Source organism: Uloborus diversus, chromosome 6 (assembly GCF_026930045.1).
Source record: "Uloborus diversus isolate 005 chromosome 6, Udiv.v.3.1, whole genome shotgun sequence".
NCBI classification, from domain to species: domain Eukaryota; kingdom Metazoa; phylum Arthropoda; class Arachnida; order Araneae; family Uloboridae; genus Uloborus; species Uloborus diversus.
The window spans coordinates 55,727,783-55,741,064 of record NC_072736.1 but is presented as its reverse complement, the minus strand read 5'-3'; the positions used below and the strand labels follow the sequence as shown (position 1 = coordinate 55,741,064).

At 33.0% G+C, this 13,282-nt stretch overlaps 1 protein-coding gene across 1 annotated transcript in view; it reads right to left on the bottom strand.

The window, feature by feature from the left end:
• Positions 1-13,282, bottom strand: part of LOC129224763 (hypoxia-inducible factor 1-alpha-like) — a 389,541-nt gene that overhangs the window by 302,605 nt on the left and 73,654 nt on the right. The gene's annotated exons all lie outside the window — the stretch shown is intronic.

The following is a 13,282-nucleotide window of genomic DNA, read 5'->3' as shown; positions in this document are numbered from 1 at the left end:
TGCCAAATGATGATCATTTTGCCAAATGGAACATCAAATTTCGCCAAATGATATATTTGCCGATTAGAGCTCCAAATTTTGAAGAATGATGATGATTTTGCCGAATCGTCAGACAAAAATCGCCGAATAAGAAAACTTTTGGGAGATCACAGTGACCTCCTATCGGGGGCGCTCATGATTTTGAGCATTACTTCTCTAAAAAAAGCTTCGATAATGTCATGTTAAACCAATTTAATACAAAAGCATATCACTTAAATTTAATTTAGGTGGCATTGTAGTAAAATGTCAACTTTTTGCGCTTTTCAACTTATTGCGTTGATTATCCCCACAACACCTTTGCAAAGTTGCTAATTTGTTGCACCGTTACTAAGTTGACATTGATTGAATAGACACAATTTATTACTTTGAATTTTTCAGATTTAACATGTACGGTATTTGAGTGCTAAAGGAGAAACTTGCGGGGGAAAAAGATATATATTTTTTGAGTCGTTAACATAGATAAACATTTGGCAAGTGTTGAACCTTTTTTAACGCGAAAACAAACAGGTGTCAGTGCGTGTTCATATCTGTCTCACTTTCTACTTTTTCTTTCCCCGAGTTGGCCCTGCTCCATCCATTTGCGACCTAAAACGAGTTAAAATTAAATCGGCTTTCAAAACAATGACTGTAGGTTAAAGAAAAGAATGTTTTGCAAAACCATGCCGGGTGGTGTCACAGGGAATCTCTTTGGTCACAATTATAATGACAATTTATCTGAAAATTGATATGAAATATAAATGGAGAAGTGTTTTATGAATCGTTGTGAAAACTACTGAGTGTGTGGTGCTGTAAGAATGGGATTGTAGCGCAGAATCTTGAGCTCTGAATCCAGTGCGGATTCCAATCCTGAAAGATTTTTTAATTGTGCTGTTCCAACTGTCGAAATTCTGCGCGATTGGCTGCAAAAAGTTCTAAATAAAGCTTTTATTTTTTTACTTTTAAAAATTAAAGTGAAATATTTTCTGCGCAGCTTTTAGAATAAATTTCAGATTTACTTAGTGTTGTTGCAAATTCAATATAAAGTATGTGTACTTTAAACAGTGTCGTTGCTACGTTGGGGGGGGGGGGGGTCCGCCCCGGGTGTCACCCGTCTTGGAGGTCACATCCGAAGTGGAATTGCACGTTTTTGAAAAATATGAAGTTAAAATGCAATTTTAAGACTACAAATTTGAAAAACTTTCCCATCCCACATCATGGAGTGACTCAGGGTTAGGTTCACATTACTAAACAACTGAAATCCACTATCTTTCCCTGTATTTGAAATAATTAAGGAGCCATCAATTTCATACACCCCTTACTTTTTTGACCTCTTGACGGTCTGCACATATGCGTCTAGGCAGGGCATGCTTTTGTCACACTTAGCTGGTTTTATCACAGATCAAGTTAGTCTCACAGTTTTTGTTTGTCTTTAGGACATTAGCCCCACTGAAAATTTCATTATAACACAAATGCAGTTGTTTCTGAAAATTGCATGAATTTCATATTTTCATAGAACATTAAAACTATTTACACCAAAAATCACCGCCCCGGGTGTCACCCTGCTATGTACGCCACTGCTATAAAATAATTTTAAAACTAGCTGAAAATATTATTTTGCAAAAAGTATGCCCTCACATCACAAGAAGCATCAGTAATGAATCATCATTCACAGATGAGAACGGATTTTTGTGCCAACAAATAGTGCTCGCTGAAAACGAGTTTTGATTCCAATGCAGTTGGTTTTACTATCGTTAAATAATCGTAAACACTTAGAAGATTCCTGCAAATTCCACTATCTTCAAAATGAGCCATTACGCCATTTGTTTTCTTTTGAGAGCCTCCATTTGATTTGAGCAGGTGATGCCGCTTTTGAACGCAATTTCGGATTCATTATTTTTTTTTATACTGCCATAAAAGTTCCTTCGTACATTGAGAGTCCCTCTGTTTATGCTGATTAGTTTTGCCTTTTCTCAATCTCAGTAAAAGTTTATGGATGAGTTCTCCTGCTTTGCTTTTAATTTGCATTTTAGAGTACCGTGCTTCGTGCAAAAGATTGCATTGATACGGTACTGCCAGGGTTCGGAAATATGATATTTTCGAAAATATCCGATATTTTGATATATATCGGAAACTTTGATTTTTATCCGATATTTTCAATCAGTACAAACTTAAGTCTTCAAAATAGTAAATCCACCCCCTCCTCCCTATCCTCAAATCATTCTTTATTTTATTATATTGTAACTTCAATATATAGACAAGATTAAGGTTTCTTTCATTATTTATATCTAATATTTTGTTTACCATTTTAATCAATTTTAATGGAGTTATTAAGCATTAGCTGCTTTAATCATTTTTCTTCTCTTAGCTACTTTTGCAGTTACATGATTTAGAAATAAGAAATATGCATTATTTGGTGAAGTAACAAGATTTTCTTTTTTTCTGACCAAGGAGTAATATTCAATTAGGCACTTTTAATATGAATTAAAATTGTTACATTACTAATAATTTTATGAATATAAAACAAAAAATGAATATTATAATACTTAATGATGTATAAATACATCATAAAAATATAGTACGCATTTTTTTTTTTTTAATAATAAATGAACAATATTACTGTGATTAATATAATTTTTATATTGAAAATACCATACTTGAAAAAATAAATATCGAAAATATCAAAACGTCATTATATTTTCATAATAAATATCCGATATACGTATATCGTGATATAACATCATGATATATGAGGCGTGTTTTTAAAGTAAGTTCCGTTTTTATATAAAAAAGGAACGAGTACAGATAGAGCTAAGTAATTTAGTGCACAAAAATCTACCACCCTTACGCTATTTTTCGACATTGCTCCCGTGATTTTCCAAGCATTTGTCATAGCGTGGTACAGGTTTTTGCATACCTATTCGTACAAACTTACCGCCCGTTTAGTCAACCATGAGGACTCTTACAGGGCTTTGTCTGGGGCGTTTTTAAACATCCTCTGGTCTGCCCTCACCTCGCTCGCAGCATCTTTCATTTGTTTCGGCATCTAAAGACTTTCCAAGGTGGTCTGTGGCACAACAGCAATAATGAGCTCAGAGAACATGTTATCCCATGGCTGACTACACAGGCGGCAATTTTCTATGAATAGGTGTACAAAAACCTGTACCACGCTATGACAAATGTTTGGAAAATCACGGGAGCAATGTCAAAAAATAGCGTAAGGATGGTAGATTTTTGTGCAATAAATTTCTTTGCTCTATCTGTACTCGTTCTTTTTTTATATCAAAACGGAACTTACTTTAAAAATACGCCTCGTATATATATCGACTGATCTATATATTGACAAACTCTGGGTATTTTTATTCACCATAAATTGGCAGGTAATAACTGTGGTTATAATATTGGCAACACGTTTACCAAGACTTTCGACGGCAATTTCTACAGCCTATAGGTATTGAGTCTATTTAAAAAAGTTTTGCAGAAACAAATTTCCTTGTTTAGAATTTCTATGCACACACACATACATACGTAAATAAATAAACACTAACAAAATACAGTAAAACCTGTCTACAACGATACTGTTGGGACCTAAAAAATTATTGTTTTGACAGGTTATCGTAATAGAAAGTTTGATTATTTTATGCTGCCATTTGCATGGACCAAGGAAAATATCGTTATAGACAGGTTTCATTGTATACTTGACGCATACCGAAATAAATATGGTTAGAATCCATGTCAATTCACCAAGGGGCGTAACTTGACGGTCTCGGATTTTTTTGAATTTAACATATGTTAAAATTCATAAAAAAAATTAAGAAATACGTTTTTTTTTAACCCAAAAAAATTCCTGAGCAGAGATACAGGTCGCCAAAAATGGCGGTATGTCATGGTTTCTCACTTGGGATTTTTGTCAAAATCTTTAAAGTACACTCAAGAACGGTAGGATATATTTTGTTGCGGTTTTTTTTATTTAAAAAGATCTATTTTCTTGTTTAAAAAATATGCAACATATAAAAATATGTACTTTATTTTTTTTCCAGTCTTTTTTAAAAATAAAAGTTTAAAATAAGTTTTTTGATTTTTCTTAAAAATGCCCATTTCAAAAATTTTCACTTTTTTTTACAGTTTATTAGTACTACTGAGCACTGCGTTCCCTGAAAAGGAGAGCTTCCACTTTTTTGTTGAACAGATTTTAGAGGCATTTGAAAAATGAGGGTTTTTTTTAATGAACTCCTTCGTAAAGGTAGACTTGAAAATTCAAATTTTTTTTCGCAGCAAGTGGTCAAAAACCACTTTTAATTCAGTCCCATATAACGACATTTTCACTTTGAGTCGCCATTTTAATCAGGATATTGAATTTAGTGAGAACAAGATGGCATTGCGCTTAACGATTCTTTTGAAGCTACGCTGAAAGGTTTGCGTGGGGAAATGCAGTGAATCGGCTGGAAACTGCGTTCTTGTTTTCATAAAAAATATAACTCCTGGATAAAGTGGAGACTAAAAAATGAAAATTTCGCTACATAACTTAAAGTGTTTTCTGGCCACTTGTTGCGAAAAATGTTTTTGAGTATTCAGTTCTGCCATTACGTTAAGAGTTCCTTCAAAACCCTCATTTTTTCAAATACCTCTAAAATCTCTTAAACGAAAAAGTGGAAGTTCTCATTTTCATGGAACGTCGTGCTAATGGTATTGATAAACTGTAAAAAAAAAAAATGAAAATTTTTAAAATTGGCATTCTTGAGAAAAATCAAAAAAAATTATTTTAAACTTTTTGTTTTTAAAAGATTGTGGAAAAAAACTAAAGCACATATTTCAAAATGTTGCATTTTGTATAAACAAGAAAAAATATCCTTTTAAATAAAACAAACCGCAACAAAATATGTTCTGCCGCTCCTGTGATAATGTACTTTGAAGATTTTTGACGAAAATTCTAAGTGAGAAATCATGGCAGGGACCGCCATCTTTGGCGGCTGTATCTCGGCCGAGGATTTTTTTTTTTTTTTTGTGTGTGTTAGGGGGGGGATCAAAAAAAAAACGAGCTGATGTGTGCATCACATGACTTCCTTTTACACCAATTTAATGCTATTTCCCTATTATTGCAATTTTAATGGGATTCTCTCTCTAACTCTTTAAATATCACTAGCAATGGCCACATTGAAAGCAGATTTTAAAAAAAAAAATCGCCAAATTTTTCGCCAAGTTGGCGACAAAACTTGGCAACCAAAAGACTGGCGATATATCGCCAAGTGACCGCCAAATTATAACACCACTTGAGTTTGCATCGAAATTAACAATGATTTCCCCCCCAAAAAGGTGCAAAAGACCCCTTTAGAAACACCCGAATGCAACCAAAATAGGAGGTGCACAACTAGACCCCACTACGAGTCTATGTACCAAATTTCAACTTTCTAGGACATACCATTTTTGAGTTATGCGAGATACATACGCACATACGCACATACGCACATACATACAGACGTCACGAGAAAAGTCGTTGTAATTACCTCGGTGATGGTCAAAATGGATATTTCGCGTGTCTATACATTCTTAGGCACTTTTCCGCATGTGGTCGAATCGAAAAAAAAACTCAACATTCATTTGGGGGTGAGCAAAATGGAAATTAAGGGCGATTTTTGAGTGAAAATTTTTTCGCGAATACAATACTTCCTTTTTTGTAAAAGGAAGTAAAAAACATAAAACTTATATCTTTTTTTTAAAGATTTTTGACATATGTTAAATTTTAAAAAAAAAATCCGACAAGTTACACCACTTGTTGAATTGAAATGCATTCTACAATATGTATTTTTTTCATTTTTCATGTTAGGGTCATACCAACGGCAAATACGGAAGCAAACCATATTCTTGCAGTCAGGGTTGCAAGTTTTCATGTCCATGGCACATAGTTCTTGCCTCCATTGAATGATGGATTAACATTGTACATTCGTCATGGTCAACGTCATAATGGTTATTATTAGTACTCTGTTATTATGAAAAATTAACTAATAACCAAATTAATCCCATTAATCATAAGACATGTGGGTGATTCCATGTCAAGTGATCCAAAATTTCGGAAATTTTTTCCCTTACCCTTTTGTATTTCTTTGAAATTTGGCTCATCGATTGTATCCTTCGAGGTAATCAAAAGTCCAAATTTTTAGATGTTTATCTCTATTATTTTTTTATATATGACACTTTGATTTTTCGAAAAACCCTCTTTTTTTCATGGATGCTTGAATATAAAATGGACGATAACTCAGCACCAAATATAGATAGAAAGATTTGGTAAAAAGCACTTTAAAGTACATTAGTTGCTGTTTAATAGGATATGCAACATGACTAATTTCAAAAAAATTTTATTTTTTAAAAAATGAAATTTATCTTTTATTATTTAATTTTTCAGAAAAGGTATAATGAATTTTTTTGAGAAAATTCTCAAAATTTTTTGTGTATTTTATTTTCATTTGTGCAAAGTTTCAAGTTGGGATCTCAGAAAGAGCATATTTTTATGAATTTTTAAATAAAATTTGACTTATGAAATAATGAGATTTTTCAAATTCTAACTAGTTAAATATGAGGTTCTCTTATTGGGGATGGTCTAGTAAGTAGTAATCGATCATGACTATGCTTGAAATGAGCTGCCATGAATTTTTAGATTGGTAAGCCCCCCCCCCCCCCCCACTTTTAATCATTTTTTTTTTTTCAAAACGTTTCAAAATGTAAAAAAAATAAATTAATAAATAAAAAACCAAAATGAATAGTAAACTTATTAAAAGTTGATAAATGTTCTACTTTAAAGCAAGAAAAAGCCCCCCCCCCCCCCCACCAACACTTTTATTTTTTTTTTCAAAACTTTTCAAAATATAAAAAATAAATAAATGAATGAATAAAACAAAATGAATAGTAAACTTATTAAAAGTTGATAAATTTTCTTCTTTTAAGCAAGACAAAGTACATTCCCCCCCCCCCCCCCATCCACTCACACCTACGATTAACACTGTACTAGTATGTCGCCTCACCTGATGCTTTTTTTTTTTCAGACCAAGTGTTTCTTTTTCAATCCGAACTTCACAAAGTGTACTCGATTAATTCGCTATCTGATAAGGAGTTATGATTCATTTCATCCCCTACCCATGCACCAACTTTCATTTTTGGGGGGAGGGAAGAAATAGTTTGCCCCAAGATCATAGCAAAATAGGAGTGTTTCTCCCCGTGTTGTTTCATTCTAGGAGAGTTTCCCCCCGTGTTGTTTCATTCTTTTCACACTGAACTAAAAATAAATATAAGTATCAGATCATATGTCTGTCCGCATAAAACTGTCTTTCTACAGCATTTGGAGTGCAGCTGTTTTTTTCTTTAATGCTAGTTTTCTTTTTAATTTCAGTTGTAAAGGAGAGCAATGCAGCGAGATCTATTTATACATATATTAAAAGCAGTTATAGATCAAACAAGTTTTGCTAGTTTGAGCATAACCTTCCATGTTGTTAAGCTTCATTCCAGATTGCCCCCTCCCCCTCCCTCCTACCATCCCACTTTCCGAAAGAAAAAAAAGCTGCAAATGGGTTTTTCTATTTGTCTGTTAAAGTTTTTCAGATTTTCAGTTTTTTTGACATCCCCCCCCCCCCACTCCCCAATTATAATCCTTAGTCACTACTGATGTTTAGCAGCGTGCGCCCAATTTATCATGATTATAACTCTTACATGCCAGTTTTTTTTTTTTTTTTTTTTTGTAATACAGTTTTGAAAAGAAAAAAAAAAGGATAAAAAATGGTTGTGTGGCGGGGGGGGGGGGGGGGGGGGCTTACCAATCTACAAATTCATGTCAGCTCATTTCAAGCATAGTCATGATCAATTACTACTTACTAGATCAGCCCCAGTAAGAGAACCCCATATTTAACTAGTTAGAATCTGAAAAATGTCATTATTTCATAAGTCAAATTTTATTTAAAAATTCATAAAAATATGACCCCATTGATATCCCAACTTGAAACTTTGCACAAAAAAAGATAAAATACACAAAAGTTTTTGAGAATTTTTTCAAAAAAATTGACTATACCTTTTCTGAAAATTTTAAATTTAAAATTTAAATTTCATATTTTAAAAATTAATTTTTTTTTTTGAAATTAGTCATGTTGCATATCCCATTAAACAGCAACTAATGTACTTTAAAATGCTTTTTACCAAATCTTTTTATGTATATTTGGTGCTAAGTTATCGTTCATTTTATGTTCAAGCATCCATGAAAAAAAGAGGGTTTTTCGAAAAATCAAACTGTCATAAATAAAAAAATAATAGACATAAAAATCTAAAAATTTGGACTTTTGATTACCTCAAAGGGTGCAATTGATGAGCCAAATTTCAAAGGAATACAAAAAGGTGAGGGAAAAAACTTTGGATCACTTGACCCCACCCATATACCTAATTTATAGCACATTCATTTCAAAATTGAGGTTTCAAAAAGTGAAATTTTCTAGAAAGCTGAAAAACAGCTCGACCAAATTATCGGCTCTTTAGAAATTCCAAGGCCCAGGGCACGCACGGGCTATGGTTACCCTGCCCATCCGTGCGATAATCTGAGCCTGCGTGCCGTGCCAGCTCAGTCCTAATTGTCTGCTTCGATGCCAAATGAAACGTTCCAGTACTGGAACTGTACTGCACTTTACATTGCACACCCCCCCCCCCCCCCCCCAAAAAAAAAAATATTACTGTTTTATGCATTTAGTAAGGTATGGAGCCAGATTAGATTTACCCCAACTATAGTTTACATTTTAGCAATTTCACCTGTATTTTCAAGCTTCAAACAGCATTATGCAGAATCAAGTTTGCCCACTGGTCAAAGAGCACGAGCACATTGCATTAATTGTATTTCTAAAATTGATCAATAATTAAAATTAGTGATTTTATAAACAGTTAACTACCTCTAAAGAAGAACAATTGATATCATAACTAATTTTCTATGCTACTGATACCATTGTAACGTTAGGAGTACTAACATGACGCAGATGATTAAAAGAAAAACTAGAGGGCTTCGCTCGTTAACTCCCGTTAACCACCTGCAGTGGCTCAATGCCGCCTGTGGCGGGGGGGGGGGATTGATTTCAATGATTTTTAGCCCTGGATGTCCGACCCTTTAAGGTTTAGAGCGGTGAGACAGGGCGCATTGGCTTTCCCTGCATCTCAACTGTGCCAGTGTTGACCTGGTAAGCATTGCGAGTTCGAAGGAGATTGGGTTAACGCACGAACACACCGACTGATGCACATAAATTAATAGTAGAGATGTAGCGCAGACGATAAAATAAATTAATTTCAAGGCCAAACTCTGACGCAATCATATAATTAATTCACCCAATTATTCAAGACTGGTCATTCTCCAGGTCTTAATACATCAAAAGCTTTTAATGATTAATTGACAAGCAATTGGTCGCTTCAGTTCACCACAAGCACTTTTGGGAGTCACTACACGAACACGATCATCAGCTCTAGCAGGGCAGTCCGAAGAGAGGGGCGAGCGGAGCGATCGCCAAGATATGAGAGGGCCCCGTAAACCAAGCATTTGCTGCACAACAATTTAGTTCTCTTTTTTACATTTTTATAAAGTATTTTCCTTAGATCCTGTCTTTTTTGACACGCTAAGATAACAAGTGCAATAACTAAAATCTGTTATGATGAACAATTTAGACATGAAAGTTTTCAGTACTTTTCCATTATGCGCCCACTAGTGTTGTTAGCGAGAGTTGGCTTTAAAAGAAGGCCGATATTCATCTTACTGTTTTTTGAAGTATTTCTTAATCAGATTCGCCCCAGGCGCCATCGTCTCTTGGACGGCCCTAATCACTAGGATGGGTTTTGAAATCTTTTGCTCCTTCCAACGAAAAAACAACTCGTTTTACTTGGTTTTTACTAATATAAGTAATTAATTAACTTTAGTGTTTGGGTCATCTTGACAACAGCCGGGACGTTAAAGTAAACAAAACATATACTGGGTACTCCATCGTTCCCAGAACCCAGAAATGATGAAATATTAGCTATAGTGTTAATTTAACCAAGATTCTGGATTTTTTAAAAATTCATTGTAAAGAACAGCGATGATTGGTTTTTCAATCATAAAATGACCTAGAAATAATTTCGTTAGATTATCGAAATTAGACCTTAATGAACACAAAGGTTTAGAATTTAAGCAGGCTTCTATTTGTAATCAGAGAAATGAAACTTTCCAATACTTTAAAACGGAATTCTCATTGTTCTTCCTAAATTAGAAGTTTAAAGATTGAACTAGAATCCCATAAACCTCGTAAGTGTGAAGCTTAAAGGGGATTGAAATGCCTAAATGTTCCTAAGTTTAATAATTAGATATATCTCCATTGTACTTCGAATATGCCACTCATTTTTAAAGATCTTTCCGATTCCCATTTGAAAATTAACACTTGAATTTGAGTTATTGACCATAGATAAATGACCTTTGATTTGTGCCAAGAAACAAATTCCAACTTTTTACTTTATGCTGTAATTTCATATTTATTTATTATTAAACGGTGATTATCAAACTGTAGTAACTTCATTAATTTCTCATGATTCATTAATAATCAGGATAATGAAAGAAAATGATCGGCTGTCAAGCCAATTAAAAATGTAAGCAAATTTATTCAATGTTGTTACCTAAATCATTATGAAAAAAAAACAGTGAAACATAATGACGCATATAATTGATACAGTTAAATGATGTTTTGTCGAAACATCTTTTCGATGTCTGCGCTTATAACAACTGCAAACGTATTGCGAGTTGCGACGTTACGTACGGAATTGTAGTAAAATACTTTAAAAATTTTTATATCATATTTATTATTATTAATGGCAATTTCTCAGTTTTCTTTCTCCGTCATAATCCCTGCGTTTTGCTTCCGGTTTTTTATTGTTGCCAGAAACTGAAAAATAAAAGTAATTATAAAGTTCTCATATTTCCGCTTTATAATTGCTGCCAAAAAAATCAATGAAGAAAATAATTATTAATTAATTTAACAAATTTATTTCAAGGCAGCAAGCAAGTCTCAAGCAAGCATATATTTGGTGCGTTTTGAAAAGCTTTTTCTCTTTACTTGTTCAAAAATGCTTTTAAATTCGAGAATACAAAACAGTAATATTGAAAAAAAATTAATAGTAAATATAAGCTATTATCTCTATGTGCAATACATTTATACTAAAACGAAAGTCAACGCCCTTTTTTCAGCACTTTTATTATACCTGGCCTGATTCAGCAACAGTTGAAAAATTAAATATTTTCGGTATTTAATTTTTCAAATATGGTATTTGGAATGGCATTTGGAACAACTTTCAAAGATTAATCTTTCGTATAAAACGAGTTAAAGCAACAAAACGAATATTCTTACACTTTTAATCAAATCGCACTCAATTCTTCAGTCAGCTTTAAAATTTCCGGGCACTTAAACATCACACAAACATTGGAATCATAAAATTTTCACAAATTAAAATTATTCCCGCTTACTGCCAATCCAGATAATTTAACAAAATGTGTTACCTTGTAATTTCCACATGCTTATGAAGACTGCAATGAACAAGCATAATTTTTAAAAATATTTAAATCCCTCACTTCGGGAGGTTCTTCACCCGTCACAATGTAGTAGTATACTGTGGAGATTTTGCAAAATTAAAAACACCATCGAGCTTTCTGAAAAGTCACTTACGTTTTGTTTTCAAAATTTCAAACGATCTCCCACTCATTAGTTGAATCCACTAAATTCAAAATAGTAAAAAGGAAACCACTTGCCACCGAAGGCTGAACCATAAGAGCCTTTCAATGTGGTAGCATATTAATTCTCTTATGTTGGAAAATAGTTTCGTCACTGAGTTCCACGCAATTGAATAATTTGCATCTTTTATTGGAATAGATTGGATTATTTTCACAGCGTCATACGAAACCTTTAAATACTGTAACTTTTGAGCTGTTAATAAATTTAGATCATAATGAACACTGGCAACAAATTGATACTTAATGACAATTATTGGGGGATTTTTCCGTCAAACATTAAGTTTAAACAATATTTCTTCACTTGTTACGCATGGCTTGTGTTTATTATTTTTTACCTTGGAAACTGCGGATTACATTCGACAACTATGCGGTTGCTGAGCCAAAACAATTCGTCAACAACATCTTGCTGCCCCCCCCCCCCATTTTTTTAAACTCTTCACAATTAGGGAGACACCTAAATCATCTCATTTTGCTCGGTCCCATTGGTGTTAAGAATAGCGAGAATCTACTTACTGTTGCTACAATTAAATAAAATTAATTTCAACGCTAACTCTGACACGATCATGTATAATTCGTTCTGTCATTGTGATCTGAGACTGAATTTGCTCATTGCAGGAAACTTGAATGACACTTTACTTTTACTGGTTGCAAAAAACAATTCTTTTTTGATCTTCCAACCTAGGAACTTTTATTAGGTCTGATAAATTGAGCTAATTAAACAGAACGCTGTTAATAAACACATTTCGGAGAATTGAATAAAAATTTATCGATTGCCTTTCACAACTTTTCACAACAGGTTCTAAAAGAAAAAATATAAAACGCTCTCTTTTTTTAAAAACATCATCCAAAACCTTATTAAGTCGGTATTTCAATAGATTTATTACAAGAAAAAACACCGCCGGAAAAACTTGGAAAAAACCGTCCCGGAAAAAATGTCATTTTGTCCATCTTTTTGGTAAACTGAAAGTTTCTTGCTAAAAATTTGAAGTTGGAAAAAAAAAAATAATTATAAAGATTCTTACTTTTCAAGTAATAGTTTAATATTAAAATAGCATACATAAATATGTATGTAAACAATTGATTGCAAAATATTTTGAAGTGAAAATGAAAAAAGCAAGATCAGTTGAAGTTTATGTAAGTGTGTATATAAATCAAATGAGTGATAATAAGTTATAACGTATGTAATAGCATAACATATAAAAACAAACACATTAGGTGTACATTTTGAGATGTTTATCTGTGATGTGGAGGTTTACTGCCCATAATAAATTCATTATAAAATAAAGAGTAGAAATAAAAGTTTTTAAAGGTTGGAGTTTCAAAACATTAAAAATCATATTTAAAAAAAAAAAAGAAAAAGAAAAGGAAAAACTACTTGATATTAATAAAAGAAATGTTGGCATGAAGTGAAACCTGTTCTTGCAATACAAATGCGCTGATCAGCATACAAATGTGATGATCAGCAACAGGCTCTGACTAGGCTGTTCCCTAGTCAATTTATTAGTC